Below are 14,767 nucleotides of genomic sequence, written 5' to 3'. Positions count from 1 at the left end.
TGAGTTTACCTCAATCATAGGGTTGTCCCTGAGAGCAATCATATATTTCATCAGTTAGTATTTTTAGAACACCAGGTTTTCTCACTGCTATTCTGCACCTCAAAAAGAGAGAATCAACCTCCAACAGTCCCTTTCGACCCACTGGTTGGCACGTTGGTTTTGCACAGGGAGAGGTGAGTAACATTGGTGAATGAAATATTCTCAGACTGTTTTAATAGAGTGTTTTAATAGAACTGACCACGCTGTGGTCAGTTCTCGGGCTGTTGTTACAGTAGCGTGTCCACATGCACTGCTGGGTACATCAACTCTACAATAATAGAATGAGATAAATAAAATGCTAATTAAACATGAACATACAGAATCATCTCAGCATATTGAGTATGCTGAAAAACAAGGCTCTCCAAGACTTCTTGTTGATATGTCTCGTATGGACTACAGTCTTTTCTGTCAGATAATGTGTGTAATTTTTGTGCATTGTAAGGGAATATATATGTTGTAAATACAGTATATATTGTTTTGTGTTGAATTTGTCTGACAAAGACCTTGTAGCTCAAAATACATCAAATAAAATTTGCTTTAAGTATTCAGCTTGCAGACAATTTCTCCTTTTCAGAAATCCTTGGAGTAACCCCTTGGCTCTTGACCCTTGGGACAATACTGAAGACTGCCGACCTGCCGAGACAAACGTTGGCATCTCAAATGATTTTGGTCAATATTGATTTTCATATCATTTTGGTGAATAAAATACAGGAAAATAGTGTTGAAAATGGCTCCAGGTTGTCTGCAGTACAGTGCTGCGCCATAGTCGAATAAAAGTGGAATATTGTTAATGTGTACAAAGAATGCAGCCCCTCTACACACCTGCACTCTGTCCACACACACACACACACACACACACACACACACACACACACACACACACACAAGGGCTCAGTCCCTCCTCTATAGTACTCCAATTGGCTGCAATGAGACTATAGTGGAGGCTGGAGCTCAGAGCTGGACTGGAATGGGATCAGGAAGAGGAAAGTGTAATGTTACTCTTGACAAAAAAAAAAAAAAACCCTGTCATTTCCAGAACAGGAGCCCTGGTCTGCCCTCTTGTAAACATGGCTCTCTAACACCAGCGGCTAGGTGACTCATGTACAAAAACAGAGCAAGACAAAAGCACATAATTAGCCACGGTCCTCTCCCATTGATTATATACTATTTTCTGAGTGTATTGTATTCACTCCATCAACAACCTCTCATCCCCTATAGTGAAAATGACTTTAGGGAAGTTGGCGATTATTAAAGAGAGCTCACTGCATTGTGGTTGGCTGTCCCTATTCATTAGCACCTGCTGTATAGAGACATTTCTGCCACCCTTTCATTACCACACTGGCTCTCTCTGCAGATTCTGACAGCTGCATAGCACCTCATAATTCTGCATTAAAAAAATGGAGTCAAGTTTTTTTTTTTTTTCCGCTAGTGTTTAATTACTGTTAAACTGCTGGCTTTGTTTCCAAAGAAGTCTGAAGAAGTAGATATGCACTACCGAAACTTGCTTCGCCATGACTGAATGTACTCATTTCAAAATCATGAGTTAGAAGTAATGGTTCCTGTTTCCTGTGCCTCTGTGGACAATATTGGCTCAGTATCTGAATCAAGATATTGACAGTGACGAAGCAGTGATGAAGCACAGATAAAAAAATACCACAGAACCGGTAATGCATACTGGATTGAAACTTAAACCTTAAGATTTCCTACATGTACCGACTGGAAGTGACAGAAATGTCACTATGTGGACCTTTTGTTTTAAGCCTTTCCACTTCATATCAACCCGCCCCCCCGCCACGATGTCCCTCATTAAAATAGGACAAACAAGCCACACAATTTCATTTTGGCACATGAATAGAGAAGAAAATGCCAGTCACTAGACTATTATTTGTCTCGTCTGTACATCCTGCAAGTCGCTGCTGTGCAGGAAAACACATACAGCCAGCGCTTCATAATATTTTAAACAAGGTTCTTCATGTTAAGCTAGTGAATAACCACTGTTAGCTTTGCACTGTCTGCATCAATTCACTCTGGCAGCATCTACTCTGGTGTTGTGAAAGTCTCTGCACTTCAGCTCTGCACATTTTGCCAGCAGCCCGTGATAATGAAATCTCTAGTTTTCCACTCAGCTGAGGGAAAAACAGGGGAAGTGAAAGAAAACGTCTACTCCTGACTTACTGTAGAGGCGCCACACACACACACACACTACGGTACAGTATGAGCTAGGCTCTGTTTTCATTCAAGGTAATGGAGACCATTTCATTTTAAAAATCCATTTCAGATTCTGCCAAGACAACAGATGGTTGTTCGGGTTGAGTGAGGGTCAAAGATATTTTCAGTTGTTACTGTCTGATAAATACATAGTTGAGGTAGCTGTCTCTCTTTTTAAGCACAGAAATTAGTTTTTTTATTTTGTCAGTAATAATAATTATTTGCTGTAATAACTACATTAGTCAGTTACTCAAATTATAATCTATAATAATTTAGCAATAATGACAATCATCAGTATTTGCAGCCCCAGCAGCTACTTATAACATATTTGGTGATAAACTGAGAATGTACTGATACTATATTAGGTATCATTATTTTTCTCTTGTTGGATTGTTTTTGGTCGCGTTGCCCAGTTCTGTTACTCTTCATTAATTATGCACATACCTATAACCACAAGACAGATTGCTACTTCCATTATTGTGTCTTTTATACAGAATTTACACAATTCTTGTTGTTATTGAGCATATGTGACGATAAAACCAGGAGAAAGATGATGGCTGCTTCTCCTCCTCCAGCTAGGTGCTTCCCATAAAGGTGCCATACATTCAACTAAACTGCTGTAGTGAGTGAGTACAACCTCAGCTCTTGTCAACAACACGAGGAAGAACCTGTTGTATTCTTCTTGCCCGTGACTTTCACTGCAGTCGTAGACGAGGTTAAGCCCCATCTGAACTTTTTGCACCACTTCACGTCAGAAGTTGTTAAGTTAAATATTCCCAGAGGGAGGGGGAGGAGGAGGAAAGGGATGGGAGGGGGGCAGGCGGGCTGCTTCAGCATGCTTCAGCCCCACCAACCGTGATCTTGTAAGAGTGACGCCCACGTGCTTGACGTCTTAGTGTTTTGAAGCCAGATCTCACGGGCTGATGGGAGTAGTGTGACATAGTGGGCCCACACCCCTCATATATCCTTACTGGAATTTACAGGCCCTTCTCAGAAAGTAAAGTGATGTCACATGATTCGCTGCTCGTGTCTGCAGCAGTGTGCAGTGGAGCAGCAGGAAGAAAGGTACTACGGAGAGAAAATAATATAACAATAACTCACATTTACACATGCTGCGACTCTTTCGCAGTATCAAGTGGGAGAAAGTGACATTTGATGGATAGAATAAACTAAGATCATAATTCAGTGCAACTGCCTACAAAACTACCAAACTCTTTACAGCAGGAGAGGCCATTAATATGGAAACGATTAATTTAAAGAGGACTCTAAATCTCTCCTGGTTTTAGTGATCTTCTCATCTGCCTATTATTCTTGGAAAGCAGCCCACTATCTGAGAGTATTAATGAGGGATCTGGATTCAGGTGTATGCTAATGCTGCATAACATTTTGCAAATTAAAATGACTGAGCTCTTAGAGGTTATTAAAATACTTTGCCGCGACTCCATTCCTGTGTGGGAAGTTTTATATAATTCAGAATGTTTGCCACAAATCGTCCCAACAGGATTGAGACAAAGTGCTGGAGTTTGTTTGTGAGCTTGTTTTTGAATGGATTCCTTGCTACTGTTGAACTACTACACATAGATCAAACAATCTCGACGGACTAAAGACAGCAAAACCAAAACAAAAACAAAAAAAAGAAAAGAAAAAAAAAGTCTAAAATATCAATGATTTAATTCACTCACTGCTGCATAGAGATTGTGGAATAATGACGCATTTGCTTTGGAAAAAAATAGCATTTCCTCATATCAAGTTCTGTAGAACAAGACTGTGGTCAAGCACAAGTCACGTCCTCAGCTTCTTTTCCGGCAACACGTTTAACTGTCACCGGCATCAACAAAGTCAGAGTTCAATGGTCAGCACAAAGCAGGCTTACTGTCATTAAGCACACACACCCTTGTCCCCTATGGTCACATGGATGAAGTTAACAACAGCAAGTGCAAAGCCCAACTCAAGAAGCATTTAGTTCAGTCAGTGTTAAGACTCATCTCAGCTCTTATATAGCACACATTCAGCTCTCTGGTTAATGTGTAATAATATGGCCAGGTGGCTGTCATATATGAAGTATCACTAGCATATTAGCATCATCATCTTTATAAGCCAGAACGTGACTAATATCATTAGTACATGAATAGAATCTAAAAACATCTATCAAAATAAGGATGTCTGGTAGAATAAAAAGAAAACTGAACAAATCAGTTATTCATGTGCCTTTGAAGAATAAGAATCTAATGTTATGCTTTGAGCAGTTATGAGCTTATAGTTCATGAATGATTTATCATCACAAGAGTGTATGTAAAAAAAAACAGTACTTACTAATGACTTATTGATGGCCTGGCAGTTTACTAATGCAGTAAATCAGGCTGTCTTCATCTTGCAGCCTACCAGTTGTAAACATTACATATGGTTAAATAAACAAACTCACTGTGAAATCCCATTAGTTGTGGGTTTCAGTGGAAGATGAAATGGGCAAAAATAAAGACCAGCCTGCCACAACTTTAAACGTTCTTTTTTTTTTTTTATTTCTTTCTTTTTTTTGTTTGTTTTGTTTTTTTTTCTAACTTCAGAGGCCTCTGATTAAACTGATCCCAGCCCTAGAGAAAACTGATCCCGTGAGAAACATCTTCAGGTGTCGTTTCCCAAAATATAAAAAGCGTCGTTAAAGGGAACAGAGCAGCTTATCTGCAGCTCTGGTTGTTGTTACTGCGGACACTGGCTCTCTCCATCACACTTGACTGCGCAGATCAAAGCGTGGATAGCTGTCACGGCTTTACCATTATTCTGCCGTTTCTGCGACTATTGTTGGCACAACTGGAGCCGCTCACTCTTCGCATGGGCAAATCCTCAAGCCGGGGGGGGGGGGGGGGGTGGTTCACTTTTCTAAACACTGCAAGATGAAAATTCAGCGCAACACATCGCATGTGTGGATACAAACAGTAGAAAAGAGAGCACCAACTCACCAGAAACGTATAGCTTTGGCTCGGTGACAAACCTACGGAGGCATTAGGTTTGGATGTAGCATTTCGACTGGCATTTCTCACTCGCTTCATTAAATAAACACACATCCTAAAAATGCGCGCTCCGGCTCCCCTCGCGCTCCTGACGACTTAAAAAACTGCCAAAAGTCACCGTTTCACTGCATTTCGCTTCACTCGCTCTTCATCTATCAACTTTCCGGACGAGGCTCGTTCTGAAAAGGGGCCGTCCGTAGCAGACTTTACTACTGCTGGAGTGCTGCTGAGCCCTACACTGTGTACACACGTGACCCTCCCCCACAGTCTCCTCGCTCCGCTCTTTGCTGCCGCTGCTCCACGGTCGCGAGGCCCGAATGGCCGGTTCTCTGCTCTGATTGGACAGAGGGCAGGGAGGTGGGGACCGAGGGGGGAGAACGCTAGAACACAAACACACACACAGACACACGCACTCGAACCCTGCCTTCTTTAGAAATGGATGTTCCCAATAAACTGCTCATATGCAACAATTCATCAGAACAGTGCTTCTTCAGTTGTTACAAAGATATCACTATCATAGACAAATCCTCTCTTTGTTTTTGTATGCACCGCCCAGTATTGGATAAAATGTAATAATAATCTTATCATGCAAACAAAGACATAGCTGACTATTTTGGAAACCCTCTCCCCACACACCTTTCTGACGTGATATTAAGTTATGTCTTATGGTTTCTAAAAAAGTGCTGCAGGGATGATGTATTTTTGTAGGCTAACCTGGATGTTAGCATCACCCTGGTTCCCTCGACAAAAAGCCAACAGGATTTTTTCCATTGGCTTTTGAGTCATGCGGAAAATAAGATCTGTGACAAAGTTTATGATAGTGATTTCTTCAGCACGATAATCTTCACAAATGAGCACTACTTTTATGAGTTTTGAAGCCTAAAGAAGCTAAGTAAATTTCCAACTTGTAATTTAATTTAGCTTACCTCTTCTACATAAGACTTGCCTGTTACAAAGTTAGTAATAGTTTGCAGGTTTAGGACAAGGGAACTGAATGTGCTAAAATGCTGACTTATTTCACTATCCCTGTTTTTAAATGATGTCGAAACTCTCCCCTCCCTATGATGACTGGTGAATCAGGTATGGACACTTTTGATTCCCATCTTGGTCGGGTAACATGAACTCCTTCTTTTCTAGTGTACTCTGACCTTTAGGTGTTGAGATCAACTTTAGGCCTGCATTGAAAAAAAGCAGCCCTCTAGCTGCAGTGGCCAATGAAATACATGCAAGTGCACATTCCTGATGGATTACTTTGTAACACAGATGCTATAGTGCAACTTTTTAATTCAACTGTTAGAATGAAAGACAAAATAACTACCAGCATTTATGTCTCATGCAGAGGGCAGCATGTTGATGTCTGATATAACTTCAAACTCATGGATCTATTACTCAAACTGCCCTCCGCCCACCTAGGCTGTATTTCATTATCTCACCAGTACCTGAAACAACACACCACCCCCAGCAAAGCAAACCCGTTGTTTTAATACAGGGCTGTTTGGTCTGAACGCCTGCTGATCATTACCTAACCAAAGACTTTTCCCAAACCACAGAAGGGAGGGCTATAGGAAACACATTTGAAAACACATGGAAAAAGACCAACACAGGTACAAAATCACTTTGTCAGGGTGCAAGTCACTTGTTTTACATTTTCACCATGACAAACAAATGGGCTAGGGACAGAATAGCCATAGTGCAGATCTGAGTTTGTGCTCATGTAGATCAGGTGTGCAAATGCAACTCCACCCATTTTCAAGTTTAGTTGTAAGCGCTGCAATGAAATATTGTACATTAGAAAGCTGAAATGCCTTTGTGTTGTTCTGTTGAATGGAGGCGTTAATAAAGCAGCTGAAGTTTGCTAAGAAGATTAAGGATTATGATGTAAATTCTTCATAGTTTATGACACGTATCATAATCCTGACATAGAGAAGAGTGTGGTGCAGCACATGTTTCAAAGCCTCTTGTTTGAACAGAAGCCAATTTCACCATGGACCACTCGGATACGAGATAATGAGCCAAGTTAGTTCATAACTCAACTGGTTTTTATCACTGTGCCCAAAGGGCATCGTGCAAAGGCTGTGATCATATTGCATTTTAACAACCCAGATAAATCATAATAATTTTGGGGTCTCACAGCAATATATAATCCTTACCGTTCAGTATTACCATGTTTCAGTACGCAGCTTTATAGGTGCTGATGAGTCATACAGATATAGCGAGTAAATGTCACATTCAGTTTTATTTCAGTTGTCACTGGCAACCAATAAAACCTTATGTGATCATTGCTAAGCTTTATCCACGCGCCGGAGATAAGCGCTGCACATGCAGCATGGTAACATCAGGTCTTAATCAGTGCTTCACTGTGTACAGATCCGTCCCTTCATTTTCCTGCTCAGCACCTGATGGCGAAGGAGGGATGGAGCAACAAAGCCCTGAAGTGAAACCCTGAAGGTTCCACTGTGTTAAAAGAAACCTGGAGGCAGATATTTCATCAAACTCTCAAGAATTGTCTCCGTGCCACTTCAGCTCTCCATGCAAATAATGGATTAGTTCTAGGCCAGCAATAAAAATGAAAAACAGTACTGAAAGATTGTTGGAATGTGCAGTTTCAAAACAAAGTGGCTCGCCATGACTCAGTGAGCGCACTGGGGCTTTATAGTGAGTGCATAGGAGTGAAGAACATAAGTCACTTATGCCACTTTTGAAAGAAGTGAAGTAGAAATACTAGAATGGAATAATTCAAGGGCAGAATATTTCACTGATCTTAGTCTAATAGACCCTGCTGTTAGCATCTTCCTCAGTCAGAGATATCTGTAAACAGCAAACAGACACTGTTGAGAAAGTGCTTCTTGGTTGCAGCTATCGTTGAATCTAAAGAGGCAGCGTTGAGACATACACTCTTTCCTTTTGCACGTGCTATAGCCATCACTTATGCAAGAAGGAGTGTGTCTGCAGTAAGCCATAAATGTCAAGCGCAACACTACAGCTGCATCAGAAGCAAGCAATGGTTAATGAATAGTATTTGAGTATGTTGATGATGGTGAAGACATCTTTTACAATGCATGGGTGATGCATGATGGCACATGGTGTTTTAAATAAAACCTTTTAGTGACTAATAATCTGAGAAACCATCCAAGGCCAGTATGACAGGTTTGAGAGCATCAGATCTATGAGTCTGGTCAGCACACAATAAGAGGTTTAGAGATTACACTGTGGTCAGTGTGTAGCAGTTTAGCATTTGCTTGGCTCTAGTATTGTAGCTTTAATGCAAGATAAAAGCCAGAGAGCAGAGGAGGCAAGTCACACAAAATGGCAGCAATAGCAGTTTGATGACCAGATGGAAAATCACCGCAGAGTAAAATGAAGTGTCTCTTTGAGTCCCCATAAAATGAAGATTGTTCCTTGTTCATGGCCAGCTAGCCTTGATCTCTGTCTTTTATATCTCTTTTTCAGCTAATTGAGGCGCAGCAGCGGAACAGAGCACTCAGGTCTCTGCTCCTTATGGAAGCATCACCCTGGAGACCGAGATTAAAATTGCTCCTGTAATTTCATTGTTGACTGTGTTTACTTATCAGATAAGACATTTTAAATCCACCACCATTCAGAACTTGTCATGTGATGGTAGAATACAAAGTGCTTATTTATGCATAATGTGAGTCACTTCTGCCTGCTTTCGAAAATTAAAGTAATCGATTTTTTTAAAAATAAATCATTTCCGGTATTATAGCCATGTTGTCTTGTTTTTGTTATGAAACTACAGTATATGGTGCGTGACATATGTTTTCTTTTGACGTTAAAAAATCTTGCTTTTGTTTCATATTGGGAAAAAAAGTGAAGATGGTCTGAAATAAACACCCAAGCAAACAGCAAACGCTTAATCACTCAGTCTGAGTCACTTGTGTGCGAAGGCTGGGTGTTAATGCAATAATCCCTCGCATACAATCTTCAGAGTTCCACAACATTAGTCCGATTAATGCTGCATATGCTTAGGCATAGCTGAACGTTTCCTTCATCTTGTGTAACATGTACAAGCTTGTTTGCTGTTCTGCCTGAAGCTGCCTCCTCTTGGTGACACATTATATGAATCAAAGATAATATCAACATGAAATCCAGAAATATGTTCAGGTAGCCCCTGTGTGCAGTGGTATATTGTGTGGAGGCTTTGTTTAGAGTATATTTTGTTTGTAAGTGATAGATTGTTGTATGTCATATGATTTTAATTCATAATAGCATGTTTAAACAGGAATCAAGTGTTTATTAAGGCTGCAGTGCCTGTGAGGTGATTATTTACTGCAGCGGGGGAGAAAGCGAGTGAAGTGTCAGGGGCTGAGTGGACCATGGGTCTGAGGACTAAATCACAGTTTATCCCCAATCAAGCTCTGAAATCTGTTCCTATTCTTGGAAGCCTCAGCACCACTGTAAAGCTCTGGTCTGCATTTACTTTCCCCTACAGACTTTAGGGTGCATGACGACATATGGCTTGTTTACAAATGAAAGTCTATGCTCGGCCTCAGCCGGCCCCGGATGCATGTCAGCTGTTTGCACAGTCACTTTGGCACCAGATGGTCACACACACGTAATGTGAGTCTAATGATAATGATTAAACCAAAGTGTCTGTGGGCACACTGAAACTCTGAAATATTTCATCTGACTGCGACAGTTGTCACCATAACGTAAGATGATGTCAGAAAGTTATGACCAAACGCAGTAGCAGACACACCTCGGGTGCTTGTGTGTTTTTATTTGGAGAATTTACATGCACACACTCACACAGAGGCAGACACAGCAGTGAAGTGAATGCTGGTGCACATGCCTTTAAGCCCAGAGGCCTGGGAGTGCACATTAAGCTCATTAAGTCTGTGGTGGAGATTATAGTGTGTTGCAGACCAGGCACCAGCATCCAGTGGCTGGGACGTCTCCTCGTTTTCAGATGGCAGGGAAGAGGTGGATAGATGAGGGTGAAAGAGCTCATCTTATTCACTAGCAAAATGTATCCAAGTCAGACAAATGACTGACTCTTGCATGCCTCATTAATATTCTAATTTAAAACACAGACATGTTTTAGTGATGTGAAAGGCCACTTAAGAACAATGTATAATGCAATCGCACACACCAACGCGACTAAAAACGTGCACAGATATGTGTGAGGCTGATATGTACAGCAGGAGAGCAGTGCTCAGACACAGCGAGCTCCCATGGTAATCCATAACAAGTTCATAATATAAACATCAGTGCAAACCCTGCAGCTTGTTTTTGTTTTGCCGCTGACTCGGCACCACACTGAGGTCTGTCATCCTGTCAGACGCCTTCCTGGTTAAAGGCTTCCCATGTGGCAAAATGTGTTTGTGTCACCAGGCCTGGCGGGGGAGGCATTGTGTGTGTCTGTGTGTATGTGTGCGCTGGTTGTGTGTGTGTCATTCAGTAATCTAATATAAATGTGAACATAAGTAAATAAAAGTTGTTAAAATGTTTGAAAGGTGGACTGGGTAGGTGAATATATATAAATGATGGTGTTGCTGCAGAGAAGAATGGAATAGCAGTGGAGCCTGGATTATTATAACGCTACATAAGCCTAAGCTGGTGTCTGTGTGTGTTTCCCTGCTGGGACAAATGATGCTTTGGAAAGATTTTTGATGATGAATTTTGATATTCCCCTCCCATCTGTCTGTCTCCTACCATTTCCCCCCAGAGATTCATTAACCTTTGGGCTTTGCAAACCGAATAATGTCATGAGCAGTAGTGATTTTTTTGTTCTGGCCAAAAGCCCTCCTCTTTGTTTATGCTGAAATGAGCAGTATGACTTGGCAGAGGATGGCAAAGAGCACATCTGCTAAACTGGAGTAACTCCTTATAGTCTAGCTGGTGCTGAAAGAGAACTATAAAGGATAAATCTGGGAAACTTCCAAAACTCATACTGCTACTATGATTCATATAGAACCTGTTAAGTGCCTTGATGAAAGTAAGTGCATGCACACACACACACATGCACACACACACACACACACACACACACACACACACACACACACACACACAAATTATGTCAAAGTCCAAAAAAGGAATATATTGGCTTTAAGCATGTAGAATATATGTTGCACATAAATCAGAAATGCAGAAAATGCTTAATAATGCTCTTCTTCTCTGGGGCGAGCCTCAGGGTTCCATTCTGGGCCCCATTCATTCTGTCTTGGTCATACCTCCCCTAGAAAACATCATATCTATATCTATATCTACTTTGATTACTGCTGTGCAGATGATGTCAGTCCACACATTCAATATAGTTTTACTCATGAGAGTTTCCTGCAGCTTAATTCAGGTAACCTGAGGTCTCTACTTGTGCCACAAAGGCAAGTACATGCATTTATATGATGCTTTTATCTGAGGTGTTTTTACAATTTGCCCATTCATACACTGATGGCAGCAAGTTACCAATCCTGTTCTGGACTAACAATTGGGAACAGTTTAGGTGACTTTCCCAAGGACACTTCAGCACGTGGGCAGGAGGAGCTGGGGATGTTTACCAAAAAGTGCTATGTGAACAAACACAATTTTACTATGTTACTTTCTAACTCAGTGTGTTTTCTTTGGTGAGCCTCCCACAAACACAAGGTAACCCAAGTCTTATTATTGCGTAAATCAGGAGTGACCCTGACCCTGTACACACCAACATGCAGATAAAATGATATCCTGCAGGACATAGCTGCATAGCTTAGTAACATTCCTGGAGTAAGTGAAGAGGACAGGTAATGTTTTGGTAGTGGGTGAGTTTAAAAAGGGGTTGTAGGCTAACTGAGGAGGTGCTCAAGTGCAGGGAGAAAAAAACATGCAGACAGGTTTCCACCCAATTCTCTGCTATTAGCTTGTCCCTGGCAAAAGAATGAGCACTGACCTCAGGTCAACCTTGTAATGTATCTTTTTCAATAACATCCACCTCAGCCCTATGCTTAAACAGTAGTTTTATGGCACGTTCCCTGGATTTTCTTTGTATCTCAAGGGAAATTTATTCGTTGCCTTTTGTTACAGAATAGGAGTCCAAATCAGGTCAGCTTGAAGCATGAAGCTTTTAGTGTAAACACAATCCAGAACATTGGGGTGACCTCCATTAGGAATGTGAGTGATTTAGCCTCCAAATCATGTGCTCTGTCTCTCACTGGCAAATTGATGATTACTGTGATTTGGTGCATCATCTAGATGCACCCAGAAGCTTTGTCATCATCATTATTTGGAGTGTTGTGCACCTCACAGTTTCGGGTTGCTTGAACCCACTGGTTACAGGTAACTAAACATCTCTCTGACATTTCTTTTTTTTGTGTCCCTGTGAAAGGCTCATTTACAGAATTGCAGAGGTGTAACCTATTTGTTCAACTTGCAGGAAGGTTATACTGAGGAAACAAAAAAGAATGGATAAACATACAATAAGAGCTGTGTTTAATAGACATATCACTGTTTAACAGCACATATCACTGTTTGCACATAGCACAACAAAATCCAATGGATTATATCTTTTAAGAACATTTTCAAAACCTTTAACCTAAAGCACATTCCTCAAGAATACAATAATACAATGATTTCATTACTGTATGGATATAAACACAATCACACTGCCTAGTACATTTGGGTTAAGTCACATTAAACTCTGTAGTCCCTTTCAGCTGTATGCTTTTATTAGAGCTGCTGAGTCTGGGGAGACCATGCAAATCCTCTTGCACCTAATCTAGTTAAGAATTTATTGAGGAGTTTAAACACTTTTATTGTACAACAGCCCCGTTGTTGTTGTTGGTTTTTTTTTTTTTACATTCGAGAAAAAAAGTCCTCATGACATCTTTCCTTTAATTCATTGTTTTTTCGGGCAGCAGGGGATCCGGTGAGGGCCCCCCATTACTCCCACCTCATGGGCCCCCTGCTCCATTCTGCAGTGGCCGTAAGCCAAGATTATTCTGCTGTTTGGTTCTACCAGATGCAGCAGCGCCACTGGATGGGCACTGTCTGGCCCTGATGAGCAGATCTAAGGGGGATTAGTGGGCTGTTGTGGTGGATCGGCAAGAACAGTGGGAGGCTGTCCACACACAGCTGTGTGTTTGTGTGTTTCATAATGCTCTGGCCTCTGGCCTGTCTCTGGCTTTGGCTCCAACCCTGAACCACCTTTCCCTCCCACTGACCTCACAGTTCAGGGAGCTCTCGGACTGCAGACAGCAGGAACTCGGAAATTTCTGGAACGGCATGAAAGCTTTCAAAGAAACATGAGTCTCCCTGAAGGGCTGTGGGAGAGAAGTGCTCAGACAGACGCTGCATCATCTGAAAGTGTTTTTTAGTGTTTTTTTTTTTCAGTGGCCACAATTGTTTGGGATTTATACAGCAAACATTTCAAGCAGGTACAGATTCAGCCACTGTTGTATTAATACTATAATACAAGATATGTTTGCTGAACAACGGCTGAGTGTAATTTGTGGCTGTGATTAAATAATCCTTTCATACAGAGAGAAAATACTTGTGTGGGCCTGAGAAACTGCTTCTTGATGTGCTGGTACCCCTGCTGGCACAGACAATTGCTTCTGTGTAGGTGATGCTGCCAAGTTGTGTTTATGTCCTTTCAGTGACCAGTGTGGTCATATTTCAAGTCCCCATAGCAGCCATTGTTAAACTGGTGACAGTTTCTATTTACAGAAAACAATCCCCATGGACAAAGAGTTGGTCGAAAATGTCAGATGATAAATGTCTCATGGATAGAAATGTCTCAACATACCAGCATTTACAAAAAAAAAATAAATCAAAAATACAGCCCTGGAGAGATAAATAAAACACAGCGCTACGTTTATCATAAGATTTGCAAGTGTTGGAAACCAGCGTGCTACAAATAAGTCATGTCATCATAGAAAAGAAGTGAAAAGGTTTTTCATTTTTGTTGATAAAAACAGTGTTCTCACATTTGTGGTATGTGAAATGGATATATTTCTGTGGATTTTGTTGAGCAGACTCAACCTGACCTTAACTTTGAAACTTGACCAAATAAGGTTACTTTCTAAATAAAAAAATTAATTAAGGTCAGAATCTCTGTAGCTCTAATCAGAGCACTGCAAAAAGCTGGTTACCTACTGCTCCAGTATGTTTGATTTCACTCACTTGTTATCATGAGACTTGCACCAAGATAGGAGCGTTGATTAAAAAAACAAACAAACTGCAGAAACAGTTCAAACTTGTCTGATCCCTTCTCTTTGTTGACCCAGATTTTTGTTTTTGGCGTGGGCCGCGTTGTTTTCTTCACCCTTTCCTCTCAAAAACATTTTTCCTCAAAGGCTTTTCACAATAAATCGGAGAGCGGAGCGGTCAGGAGAAATTGCTGTCCTCCCAAACCTTTTTTTCTAGAAGGCCTTTAACACACAACATCGCTAACAACTGTTTGGATTCAGTGTCTCTTTCCTCTCACTCTCTGTGTGTGTCTGTGTGTTTGATGTCGTGGTTTGGCTGTCCTCTAAAGCATTCATTTCAGAGTGGTTACTTTGGGCCTCATTTTGACT

At 41.1% G+C, this 14,767-nt stretch overlaps 1 protein-coding gene across 1 annotated transcript in view; it reads right to left on the bottom strand.

The window, feature by feature from the left end:
- gpr146 (G protein-coupled receptor 146) overlaps window positions 1–5,519 on the bottom strand; it is a 7,741-nt gene extending 2,222 nt beyond the window's left edge. The window contains exon 1 of the mRNA XM_023413744.2: window positions 5,205–5,519. The gene's annotated coding sequence lies outside the window, so the exon portion shown is untranslated. The remainder of the gene's footprint in view (window positions 1–5,204) is intronic.
- Between the last annotated feature and the right edge of the window lie 9,248 nt (window positions 5,520–14,767).

The sequence above is a fragment of the Seriola lalandi genome, unplaced genomic scaffold (assembly GCF_002814215.2).
Source record: "Seriola lalandi dorsalis isolate HSWRI2012SDOR001 ecotype SW California unplaced genomic scaffold, Sedor1 jcf7180002054519, whole genome shotgun sequence".
Classification (NCBI taxonomy): Eukaryota; Metazoa; Chordata; class Actinopteri; order Carangiformes; family Carangidae; genus Seriola; species Seriola lalandi.
Note: the sequence above shows the minus strand (reverse complement) of the source record. Positions and strands in the feature narration are given on the sequence as shown.